This window comes from Panthera pardus, unplaced genomic scaffold (assembly GCF_024362965.1).
Source record: "Panthera pardus isolate Hobbes unplaced genomic scaffold, ASM2436296v1 HiC_scaffold_16, whole genome shotgun sequence".
Taxonomy (NCBI): domain Eukaryota; kingdom Metazoa; phylum Chordata; class Mammalia; order Carnivora; family Felidae; genus Panthera; species Panthera pardus.
Window position 1 is genome coordinate 97,365,208 of NW_026526721.1, and position 13,463 is coordinate 97,378,670.

The window sequence follows — 13,463 nt, forward strand, 5'->3', positions numbered from 1 at the left end:
GGACACATTCCTCTCTAGTCCCATCCACAGTCTCCATCACCCTAGCACTTAAAAAATAGCTTATAGGGAACTGACTATTGTGGAATTTCTCTAGATTCCAATATGTCAAACCTTAACCCACATTGTCATCCAAACTCGTCTCTTTGTCTATTGACAATCCTGTTTCTTAGCGATGCCCAGATGTGATAAATCCATAAAGAGAAGAAAATATTTGGCAATTTGAGCCCATCTAAGAGGGATTCTATTGCCTCTGGAATTTTAATTTGATAATCTCTGCTTCCATCACCCTCTGATAGCTTTGAAAATATTATTTCTGTAATTTACCTGTTTTTGTTGTTCTGTCTGGTGAAATGAAAAGGATGACCTACCACTAGCTATTAAACCTCTTCAGAAAAAAAGATTTCTGCTGAAATGTTTAAAACAGGAAAGTGACACGACCGGGTACGCATTTTACAACGCTTTCTGGAAACTGTAGTAGATGCATTATAATGGAGTTAGACTGAAGGCAGCATATTAGAGCAGTAGGAGCTTATTGTTTGCAGCCAGCTATCTGCTTTTGAATCTTTAGTTTGCCTTTCACTAGTTGTTTATATCTGGATAAATTACACAATCTACCAAGTCTCAGTTTTCACGTGTATAAAATGGGGCTAATCATACCTGATTTTGAAGTGGTGTGGGCTAACTTCAGCACAATGGCTAGCATATATGCTGCATTCATTAAATGGTATCTGTTATTATTTTGAAGCCATGGAGATCCTACAAAGGAAGTAACTAATTTGAGACATGCTAAGGAGATTGAACTTAAAGGTTCAATGACGATAGGTAAGCACATGAATGACTTTCAGATTTCTAGCTTGGATAACTATGTCTGAGAGAGAGCGAGAGCGAGAGAGAGAGAGAGAGAGACTATTATTGAGAGAGGAAATACAGGAGGAGAAGATGGTTTAGAGTCAGTTTTCAAAATATGTTGTGATGGAGGTGGCTGGGACATGAACCAAAAAAAGCTAATATGTTTCCAAGAAACTGACTATAGTAGGAAAGAAATACAGAGAGGTAGCTGAAAAGCAAGTACAGGCAAGTTTCAGCATTCCTTTTATATTTAAGTTCATTTTCTTTTTCTGGTTGTAGATATAATCATGGGTATTATAGAAAATTGGCTAGTAGGAAGTAAAGAGAACTCTAAAGAACTTGGGAATAGCAGATCTAAAGAACAGCCACTCCCCCCTCAAGCCTGAGATAGACCAAGGAAGATGCCCATCCAAGCTAGGGCTGATACCTAGACCTTGTTTGAGAAGGCTTCTTCGTGTCACTGGATAGCAAGGTGGCAGAGCTGTTGCAGGTAGGACATGGCAAAAATCTCCCAGGGTGGCCATGGGAAACCATCCACGGGGAGGTGCTGCACCTCAGAAATCACTGCAAAGCCACCCAAGGAGTGCAGGGGAGGCTGTTCACAGGGAGGAGTCACAGTGGTGGACCTCTGCTCACCTCTTGGGGTGTTACGGAAAGCCATTCACCGGGTGGTGCCAGATGGGTGGCACTCTGCTGCAAAGCTACCTGAAGGGTGACAAGGAAAGCCGCTGGTTCTGGGCTCTGGAGAAGTCAGCCATGCCTGCATCATAGGAGTCTGGAGCTGGAAAAGCCACTGTGGGGCTTGGTACTGGGGGAGTCCATACTATAGGAGTCTAGTGCTGGAGAAAGTGCCCTGCAGGAGTATGGTGACAGGAGCACCCACTTGTAAGAGAAATCCACTTCTCCTCCAGTGTCCTGCTGGCATCCCCTCATGATAGGGAGCAACATCACACCAGCTGGCAAAAGAAATACTTGTAGGGCTCCAGTCCATTATCGCAAAGCAAGCAGTGAAGAGTGGATTTGGAGCTGAGGGCAATCCATTGGTAACTGGCCTATTATCATTTTACCTCTGTTTCTGTGCTTTCTCCCCCACGCCTGGCCCTTTACGTTATTTTCTATTTTTTGAAATTGCAGTCATCACTCCTATGAAGTTATAAGGCGTTGGTGGCTATGGTTGTCTTTTGGGAGAATTTCCATTTATAAAGGGAATCAAACTTGGGAGACTCGAAGCAATAATGGTCTAAAGGCAAAATTTTGAGCATGCATTTGGCTTCAAACCAAGACTCTATCACTTGCTAGCTTTATGACTTGGAACAGGTCAATTAAACTCTCTGTGCCTTAGTTTCTTCAAATGAAAATGGCATCATGTTAGTTACCATCCTCATCATGTTGCTGTGAAACAGTAAGTGAAATAATTCAGGCGAAGCCTTTAGCATAGGGCCTGACACCTACTGAGAATTTGATACATGTTCTTTATTGATAATACTGGGTTGTCATTGTCCCATTGTTATTGCACTAGACATCTCTAAGTCCCTATTTTCTTTATGCGGAATCTGTGGCACGGACTCTCTGGGCCCTACGTGAGCAGTGGCCATGTTATTTAGTTGTTCGTGTTGTTAATATTTCTAGGTGTCATCTCCCTTGTTCAAATGGTGTTCAAATCATATTCCCAGGGCAGCTTATTCTTATGCTGATTTCTAAAATCAACCACTTTACTATAATAGTTCCTATTTTTATCACTTTCATTTAAAATTGTTCTTCTTTTCAGGAGGATGCTGCTGAATTAAAAAAAAAGTTACAATAAAAGAGCACTTAAAAAGAATCTCAATTACCGACGTATCCCCCCTCCACAATTTCATTACAATGGTCTGCCTTAAATCTTTGTGCTGCATTTTCCACACACGCCTGCCATCCCCGTAATTACAGTGTGTGGAAGGTTATTTGGCAATTGTATGATGAGGGGCATTTTGCCAGACTTACTATCAATATTCTAAACTACCACTTTGGAACTCGGGACAGTTTTCAAACACTTCATAATCTCCTGGTGACTTTTTTAGTCTTGCCTACTGGGTTTTTAATGTCCTGTTGTATTCTCTTTCTTTCCCTTTCAAGTTGAAACATCTTTCATACTCTCTCTTTAGCTTCCAAGCTCTTCCCTGTGGGTTCTCAAACAGCTTGAAACCCCTCTTTGATATGCCTTATTCAAAAACCTAGAAGTGACTTGGAAATGTCTCTGGGTCAGGTTTCACCAATAAATTCCCTAGAACCCATTTATACTGAATCTGTAAAATCTTTAAACTTTTCAATGTAGAGAGGATACTCCATTGGCGATACCTCAGGTGAATTGTTTTGTTCTTGTTGTTGTTGTTGTTTTGGCAAAGACAAAATGAACAGGACAATTAAAGAGATGATTTTATTGCAAGCTATTGCATAGGGAGAATATTTGTTAAAAGGAATGTCTCAAAGGAAAGGAAAGGGGCCTGACCTGTTACAGAGACAGGTTAGTGAATCCATGAGTCTTACTAGACTTCTGGGGACAGCCACAGAGGGTCTTATTTCGCAGTAGGAGAGCAGAGTCCTCCTTTACTGTTATTTGTCTCCCAAACACAAAATAGTAGAGGAGTTTCTTAACTGTCTCTGCTTTCCGGGAGGGAGTACAGGGCTCAGGTAAAGTTCAATACTGTCAGTCCCTCTCTTTTGTTTAAGAGGAAGGAATAGGGGCACCTGGGTGGCTCAGTCGGCTGAGCGTCTGACTTCGGCTCAGGTCATGATCTCGCGGTCTGTGAGTTCGAGCCCTGCGTCGGGCTCTGTGCTGACAGCTCAGAGCCTGGAGCCTGCTTCAGATTCTGTGTCTCCCTCTCTCTCTGCTCCTCCCCCACTCATGCTCTGTCTCTCTCTCAGAAATAAATAAACATTAAAAAAAAAAAAAAAAAAAAAGAGTAAGGAATATCTCTCATCATGGAGCAATCCAGAGGTTGCTCCTAGAGGCACAAAGCATGGTCTCAGAAGTGGTCCCTCAGGGATTCTCATTGGTGTTGCTCCTGCAAAACCAGTTGAACCATATGTTGCGAGTTGGTGACAAAGGTCAGTTGTTCTGGATCCTGAAGAGATCCTGAGAGAAAAGCACAGTGGCAGGCAGAGTAGAGTCTAGATAGGGATTTGGGCTGTCGGGTTTTAGTTCTCAGTTTTAGTCGGGTGTGAGAAGAACTGGGAAAGTCCATTTGGAGTATTGTAGTCAGATACTGAAGGGAACTGGAAAATTTGAAAATCTGTAAGAACCGACAATTTGTGCATGTTAACAGTCTCTAGTCCAATCTGCAGGTAGATTCCAAAACGTGTTTCCAAAGCAGGAGAGGAAGTCAGTTAGAACTCTACCAGAGGGGGCGCCTGGGTGGGTCAGTTAAGTGTCCGGCTCTCTTGATTCTGGCTCAGGTCATGATCTCATGATTGTGAGATTAAAACCTGCATCAGGATCTGTGCTGACAGTACAGAGTCTGCTTGGGATTCTCTCTCTCCTTCTCTCTCTTGCCTCTCTCCTGCTTGTGTGCATGCATGCTATTTCATGATCTCTCTCTCTCCCTCTCTCAAAATAAATAAATAAACATGAAAAAAAAATTCTACCAGATGAGACAGAATTTGTGTATCCATTGGCAGGATAACCTGCAATTTACAAAGAGGGACAAAATAGCTCAACAGTGGTGAACTCAGCAGCCAGACTCTGACAGCTCGGAAGAGTGTAGTAGAGGCAATGTGTGGTTTTCCATTGCAACACAAAATTCTCTGCATCGTTCTTAAACTATAGGGTGAAAATATATACACAGGCTTTTAGTAAAATCTAATTTACTCTGTTTTTGCTTTAGAATATAATCGTAAATCTAGTACCAATAAAGAAAAAAATCACTGATATTGTGAGAAATTTCTCACTGGAACAAATAATTAAAATACAAAAAGGAAGCATGAAAGCATGTATAGATATATTCACTTTAAGTAAGAAATGAGAGACTGTTATGTGTGATGCACCTCAGGAAATTTTAAATAACTAAAGAATGGGCATAAAACAGACATCTTAGAATTGGAATTCCTTCTTATCATTTTATATCTTTATATGATAGCACTAAATTATCTTGAAAGTCAAACACACACACACACACACACACACACACACACACACACACACTCACACACACACACACCAAAATTTGGGTCCTACAAGACAGACATTGTTAATATGTGAAAAGCATCTGTTAAAAGGTTCAACAGATGCCCCACATATATCATCAGGGAAATACAAAGTGAAACAACAGTGAGATACCACTCCTCACCTGTGAGAATGGCCCAAATCTAGAACACTGACACTGCCAGATGCTGACGAGGGCATGGAGCAACAGGAAACTTTATTCATTGCTGGTGGGAATGCAAAATGGTACAGCCACTTTGGAAGACAGCTGGCAGTTTCTTACCAAAGGAAGCATACTCTTACCATTTAATCCAATAATCATGCTCCTTGGTATTTAGCCAAAGGAGGTGAAAACTTACATACACACAAAAGCCTGCACATGGGTGTTTAAAGCAACTTTATTCATAATTGCCCAAACTTGGAGGCAACTAAGATGTTTTTCACTAAGTAAATGTATAAATAAATTGAGGTACACCCAGATAATCGAATATTATTGAGCACTAAAAAGAAATGAGCTATTAAGCCATGAAAAGACACGGAGGAATCTTAAATGAGTGTTACTAAGTGAAAGAAGCCAATCTGAAAAGGTACATACGATGATTCCAACTACATGACATTCTGGGAAAGGCAACACTATGGTAAAAAGATGAGTGGTTTCCAGAGAAGGGGAGAGAAGACGAATGGGAGCAGAGGGTTTTCTAGGGCAGTGAAAATACTCTGTATGACATTATAGTGAGGGATATAGGTCATTACTCTTTTTTCCAAACCTATATAATGTACACCACAAGTAGTGAACCCTTAGGTAAACTATGTACTTTGGGTGATTATGATGAGCCAATGTAGATTCATTCTCGGGGAAATATGTACCATTCTGGTGAGTGATGTTGATAAAGGGGGAGGCTATTCATGTATGGAGGCAGGGGATATATGGGAAATCTTTGTACCTTCTTTTCAATTTTGTTTGAAATTGAAATTAAAACTGCTCTTGGAAAATTGAGACTTTATCCCTATGTAAACTAAAGTTCAAATACATTAAAATCTGAAATAAAAAAAAAAATTGAGTCTTAAAAAAAAAGTTCAACAGGTCCTGAACCACAGTCATTTAAGCATTATATGAAGACTGTTAAAGCATTTAGACCAGTCCTCACCACCTTGCCAACAACCTCTTGCTTTGGTACCATATTGTTATTCAATGATGGCTGAAGTTGAATGACAGCATGGCTATACTATATCTAGAGTCTATATTTGGGAATTAGAAACTTGGTCAGCAGATAATAGCATGGGCACAACCTGGGATCATGCTAGAAATGTAGCAGCACAGGCCCCAGCTCAGCTCTATTGAATCAGAATCTGCATTTCAACAAGATTTTTAGGTGATTCTCATGCACATCAAAGTTTGAGAAGTAGTTATCTAGAGGACTTAGAATAGGATGGAGGATGTGAATTAGAAGGTTTTCAGAATACTGTATATTCATCAACAAACAACAGCTGGTAATTGCAGTGCTATGTTTAGATCGCCATCAAGTCCTTTCTTTCCAGGATGCCTTTGTGAGCTTTGCCATTATTGCTTGTCTAATATGGTTGGTTGCCAATCAGGGGACAAGGGAAGGATCAGACGATAAAAGATTAACTTTGCTTTATTAGGTTCACTGAATCCTTTCATTTTATTGGAAATGTTTTAATAGCTTCATGACCACCACATCTTTCATTTTCATGACCTTTTTTTTTTTTTTTAAATATGGAACACTTCACGAATTTGCGTGTCATCCTTGCGCGGGGGGCATGCTAATCTTCTCTGTATCGTTCCGATTTTAGTATATGTGCTGCCGAAGCGAGCACTCATTTTCATGACTTTTAAAACACCTTTTGGGTATCATTATAACAAACCTTGTTGGACAGCCACCTATAAAATGAAGGGGTGAATGTATAAATGTCATATTTTCCCAGGTAGGAAATGGTAAATGTAAATGGTTACCCATAACATTAGATATTGATTTTTAAGAGCAGGGGCTGTGGTAAGTGGATGGATACTTGGATACATGACATGGAGAACCACCTTTCTCAGGTCTGTAGAATGCAAGAATTCCAAAGTTTGAGAAGTGAGCCCCACCCTTTGCATTGCTGGAGGTATCTTCATTCATTTGTTCATTTATTTTATATATATATATATATATATATATATTCATTATATATATATTCATTATATATATATATTCATTTATTATTTATTCATTTATTCATTTAAATTTGTTCATTTATTATATATATATACATTTGTATGTATATATATATTTGTGTGTATATATATATACAATATATATATTGTATATATATATGTATTGTGTGTGTGTATATATATATATATATATATAAATAAATGTATGTATATACATTTAATATTTTCCATGTACCAGACACAATGCTGGGTACTATGAATATATGAGGTATAAAGGCAGACAAGATCTTTGCTTTTGTTGACTTTACCACCTAGGGGAAAGACAGACAATAAATAAGTAAATATAAGAAGATAAGATTGGATAACGATATTGTAAGAGGTAAGAGTTATGAAGAAAGCACAATAATGTGATAAGACATGACTAGGGGGCATCAGCAAAGGTTCCTCTGATTTTTTAGCTGAATCCTGAAAGAAAGCACTCCCACTATATATTAGGGGTAGAATTTTCCAAGGAAATTATCCAGAAGTGTAAAACTGTTGAGTTGGGAACAAGGTTGACATGTTCTGGGGGCAGAAAGAAAGTCGCTGTTGCTGGGGTAGTGTGAGAGAGATGGAGACTGGTACAAAATGAGATTGAAGAGGCTAGGGATCCGGTCATGTGGGGCCATGTAGCCTGCACAAAGAATTTGGATTTAGGTGTGAAGGGAAGCCTTTAGAGGCTAATGTACATTAACCGTTACTAGCCCTTCTAAACCAACTACTCTTCAAGATTCAAAGTAATTTGTTGAGGGCAAGAAGTGGGAAACTTGAGGTCCCATATAATACCGATTGTATTATTGAGATATTGAGAGTGCTTTAAGATCAGCTATATATTTGAATAAACACAAATTTTCTTCACATGGAATATCCCAACAGACTCTAGTCACAAACCATCAGAATCTTGACAAACCAGTCTGTTTGTCTCAATAGGAACACTTGACCCTTCACAATTGTCCTATAGTACACAATGTCCTTTATGGCAAGTGTACCGGTCAGGTTTCAGGGAAGCAGAACCAGCAGGACCATAATACTGAAATGTATGACAAGGAATTGGCCTATGGGATTGTGGGGGCTGATTTGGTTTGAGCAAATCCAAAATGAGTAGGACTGAGTCAGAAAGGGAAGATCATGGGCAGAGTGGGCACAGGTTAAAGCTGTTGTCCACAGGCAGCCAGGAAAGGTGAGTTTGAAACTCCATGGATACAGGAAGAAACTCTTGTCCATTGGTGGAATTTTTTCCCTGTCTTCCGGGAGCCCCAGCCTTGCTTTTAAGGCCTTCCAGCTGATTAAATCTGGCTCACCCAGATTATCCTGGATAATCTCTTTTACTTAAAGTCCATTGATTAGGGACTTTAATTATATCTGCAAAATCCCTTCAGAGAAACACCTAGATTAATGTTTGATTGAATAACTGGGAGCTTTAGCCTTGCCAGTTAATACTTCATGAAAAAAAGTTATCACAGCAAGGTTAAGGGCATTCTTTTATAATCTTAAATAAGTTCAATAAATGGTTAATGGTCTCTTAGATACATCACACATTCCATTGCAGACTCCCTCACATCATCATATGAAAACATTGTGCCATAAACCTAGCAGATGTTGTTACTTTGAATACTAAGATGAATTGATTACCATTATCCATTTAGAAGGTGTTAGGTTAATGACATCATTTTTGCCAAATAAAAGAGTTTGCCAGTGAAGCCAAGAAGTTTTAATAGGCCTCATATACAAAGACCCTTGTGAGTATTAATAGTTGCTGGAAGTTTTATTGTTCCCGGTTCCAGGAAGCCCCATTTGCAAGCAGGAATCATTTCCGGGTAAGCATTTCTGGTGTGTTTCCTAAAAGAAATCTCAGAATAAAAGGACCCAACTCTACAAAACTTTAATAGTTTGTTGAGATTTATTTTCTCATCCCAAATAAATAGCTAGTTTTATGAATAATTATATATTTGTAACTTTATATTTTTTCTTTAAGAAAGCCTCCCCACCTTGTAAGCTTTGGGCCCAGGAAACGAGGATCCACCCTTGCATATGAATTTTTTATCACCTTTTTTTTAACTAAACAAAAAATGACTTATTTGGGCAAGATTTTCTCTCAAGGCCCTATCAGTTAGTTATTGGTATAACTGTCCTGAAATCCAGTCAATTATGTAGAAATTCCTCATCTAGTTGAGAGACAAATCTCAATAAAACAGCGAGAGTTTATTTCAAAAGGAAATTTCTGGCTTTCATAGTGGATTTCAGGAGAGCTCTAAGGCATTCAGAATGTCTCATGATTCTCAAATGCTAATCCGCAGGCATACAGGGCAGAATCAATGGCTAATATACAGAAATCCATATATATTACACTGCTGGCATTAGACAAATGGAAAGTATTTTCATTTGTAGCTTTGCTTAAGAGATAGTCCAGGTTTATTCATTTTTGTGCTATTGCTAAAAACCAAAATATACACGGTCAAATATTAGAACATAAGAAAAATTATTCAGTGAGAAATCTCCCTCTCCTCTATCACACTGGTTTGTTCAGTTCCCGGTATCACTTATTTCTGGAATCCACTAATATGAGTTTCTTTTTTTTTTTTAATTTATTTTAATTTTATTTTTTAAAATTTACATCCAAATTAGTTAGCATATAGTGCAACAATGATTTCAGGAGTAGATTCCTACTGCCCCTTACCCATTTAGCCGCCCCCCACACAACCCCTCCAGTAACCCTCAGTTTGTTCTCCATATTTATGAGTCTCTTCTGTTTTGTCCCCTTCCCTGTTTGTATATTATTTTTGTTTCCCTTCCCTTATGTTCATCTGTTTTGTCTCTTAAAGTCCTCATATGAGTGAAGTCATATGATTTTTGTCTTTCTCTGACTGACTAATTTCACTTAGCATTATACCCTCCAGCTCCACCCACATAATTGCAAAAGGCAAGATTTCATTCTTTTTGATTGCCAAGTAATACTCCATTATATATATATATATACCACATCTTCTTTATCCATTCATCCATCAGTGGACATTTGGGCTCTTTCCATATTTTGGCTATTGTTGATAGTGCTGCTATAAACATGGGGGTGCATGTGTCCCTTCGAAACAGCACACCTGTATCCCGTGGATAAATGCCTAGTAGTGCAATTGCTGGGTCGTAGGGTAGTTCTATGTTTAGTTTTTTGAGGAACCTCCATGCTGTTTTCCAGAGTGGCTGCACCAGCTTGCATTCCCACCAACAGTGCAAAAGAGATCCTCTTTGTCCGCATCCTCGCCAACATCTGTTGTTGCCTGAGTTGTTCATGTTAACCATTCTGACAGGTGTAAAGTGGTATCTCATTGTGGTTTTGATTTGTATTGCCCTGATGATGAGTGATGTTGAGCATTTTTTCATGTGTCGGTTGGCCATCTGGATGTCTTCTTTGGAGAAGTGTCTATTCATGTCTTTTGCCCATTTTTTCACTGGATTATTTGTTTTTTGGGTGTTGAGTTTGGTAAGTTCTTTATAGATTTTGGATGCTAACCCTTTATCTGATATGTCATTTGCAAATATCTTCTCCCATTCTGTCGGTTGCCTTTTAGTTTTGCTGATTGTTTCCTTTTCTGTGCAGAAGCAATATGAGTTTCAGTGTATGCAGGGTTTCTGTATGCACTGATGATTTTAGATTTTGACCTCTGCTTTCTGTGGGTTTTTTTTAAAAAAAAAATTTTTTTTTAACGTTTATTCATTTTTGAGACAGAGAGAGACAGAGCATGAACAGGGGAGGAGCAGAGAGAAAGGGAGACACAGAATCTGAAACAGGCTCCAGGCTCTGAGCTGTCAGCACAGAGCCCAACGCGGGGCTCGAACTCACAGACCGTGAGATCATGACCTGAGCCGAAGTCGGACGCTTAACCGACCAAGCCACCCAGGCGCCCCTGTGTGGGTTTTGATTTGCCTGGTATACTTTTCAAATCCTTCTATTTCAAATTTTTGGAGTCACTTCATTTTAGATGTGTGCTGGGTTTTGCTTTTGATCCAGCTAAAAAATAATTTTTATGATCATGAAATTGAGCACATTTAAATTTGTCAATATATTATATATAAAAGTATATATTATATATTGTTTGGTTTTATATTTCTCACACTCTTTTATGTCATTCATTGGTTATATGGGTTTTAAAGTTTTCACTGGATCTGTAATTTTTTCTTTGTTTTTACTTGGGGAGGGTATTATACATTCTAGTGGTAACTTTATACTCATAGGTTGGTATAACTCTTCTAGCCCTTCAGTTTTCTAGGACAGTAACCATTACATCCATGTCGACTAATGATAAAATGAGCATGTTTCTTCACTCCCCTCTTTCTCTTCTTTTTTTTTTTTTTAATTTAATATTTATGTATTTTTGAGAGTGAGAGACAGAGTATGAGCTGGGGAGGAGCAGAGAGAGAGGGAGACATAGAATCTGAAGCAGGTTCCAGGGTCTGAGCTGTCAGCATAGAGCCTGACACGGGGCTCAAACTCCCAAACTGTGAGATCATGACCTGAGCTGAAGTCGGACCCTTGACGACTGAGCCACCCAGGTGCCCCTCTACCACCTAATTTTATTCAACAATGTGATCTTTTTTTGTGCTTCTTTTATTTTGTTAAATTTATTTATACTACTATTCCTTGACTTGTTGGTTTAAGTCCTTTGTCTCTTAGCTGTTGCTGATTTATCATGAATGAAGCTTCTCCCTAATCGTTCCAGTTTTTGTTAAATTGTATCATTTTGACATTGTCAGGCATGTGGCATTTACCGTCTGTTTTGTTATCCTACGCTTCATATTATTTTAATCTCACTTCTACATTTAAAAATATACAGCACTCTCCACTAAGTCTTTTTCTAAATTTTCCTCAGTCATCCATCAGTTTACTTTGTAGTAGTTTTCTCGAAAAGGTCTCTTAGAAACAATAGTCCCCGAATTTCCTGAATGTTGAAAATTTGCATTTTTAGATTTGTTGAAACTTTTGTATTTTTAGATTTGAGGCACAGATTGAGTGTGTATAATATCCACACTCCACACGTTCTTTCCTTGATTTTCTTGTTGGTGTTGCTCTGTCTTCTGGTGTTGATCATTGCTGTGAAGATATCTAATGCAAGATACACATTTCTCTCCTTTTAAGCGACTTGATCATTTTGTCTGGCTGCCAAATGATTCCCTTTAAAGTCTAATAATTTGACGAAGATGTGCTTCGGTTTGACTTCTGATTCTGTTATTCCTGGTGCCACAGTATGTCCTTCCTGTGTATGTCAGATTGTCTCTAATTTAAGGAAAACTTTACACATAATACCTTCAAATATTTGTTCCATTTTGGTGTTCGTTCTGAAGGACTCCTCTGATTGTTGTGTTGGTTGAATCTATTTCTTTTTCAGTGTCACTTTCCTCTCTCATTTCTCTTCTTTTCATTTTCACCTTATTATATTTGTTTGTCTCATTTGTAAACTCCATTTCCCATTATGTTACCACACACTTGTGAGTGAAAATCTCACTTGTGAGATTTTTCCTGAGCTCTGCCAGCTCACTTTCCTCACTTCCTGTTGTGACATTTCCGGAGCTCTTTCACTTCTGCTCTGTGATCTTCCTTTACAGAAATAAGTGCTTTTTCGAGTTTTAAAATATAGTTTGTGACAAAGCGCTTAGTAACAATATTTATCTGGCCAGTGGCAACGTACTTCTGGAGGTAGTTCATGTATTGATTCATTCTTCTCTTTTAAAATGTTTTTAATGTTTTTATTTATTTTTGAGAGAGAGAGAGAGAACAAGCAGGGGAGGGGCAGAGAGAGAGGGAGACACAGAATCTGAAGCAGGCTCCAGGCTCCGAACTGTCAGCATAGAGACCGACCTGGAGCTGAAACTGGTGAACCGTGAGATCATGACCTGAGCCAAAGCCAGACGCTCAACCAACTGAGCCACCCAGGTGCCCCTCTTCTGCCCTTTTTAAAGTTTGTTTTGTTTCGTTTCTAATTTTGCTTATAGTCCTTTGTGTCCACTCTATGCCATTTTTTTAAATTTCCTTTCTTAATTAGTTTTAATGAGTTGGATTTTTTTAGACCTGAAGTTTGTAGTAGGTCCCTAGGTGAGAGTTTGTGGTGTGGGATTGGAGTGGCCTTCAGTTTTTACAACTGACAGGCAAACTGCTTTTAGGAAAAAATGGCTCATGTGCGTGATTCTTCACGTAGCCCTGCCTCATCTGTTTCTCTGAACCAAACAAGGTGT

At 38.8% G+C, this 13,463-nt stretch overlaps 1 protein-coding gene and 1 non-coding gene across 2 annotated transcripts in view; one reads left to right on the top strand and one right to left on the bottom strand.

Annotated features, from left to right (window-relative positions):
* WDR49 (WD repeat domain 49) overlaps nucleotides 1-13,463 on the top strand; it is a 139,729-nt gene that overhangs the window by 123,587 nt on the left and 2,679 nt on the right. The gene's annotated exons all lie outside the window — the stretch shown is intronic.
* On the bottom strand, nucleotides 6,759-6,865 carry LOC128777430 (U6 spliceosomal RNA). Its single transcript, XR_008422690.1, has one exon. It is a non-coding gene; the product is annotated as a U6 spliceosomal RNA (small nuclear RNA).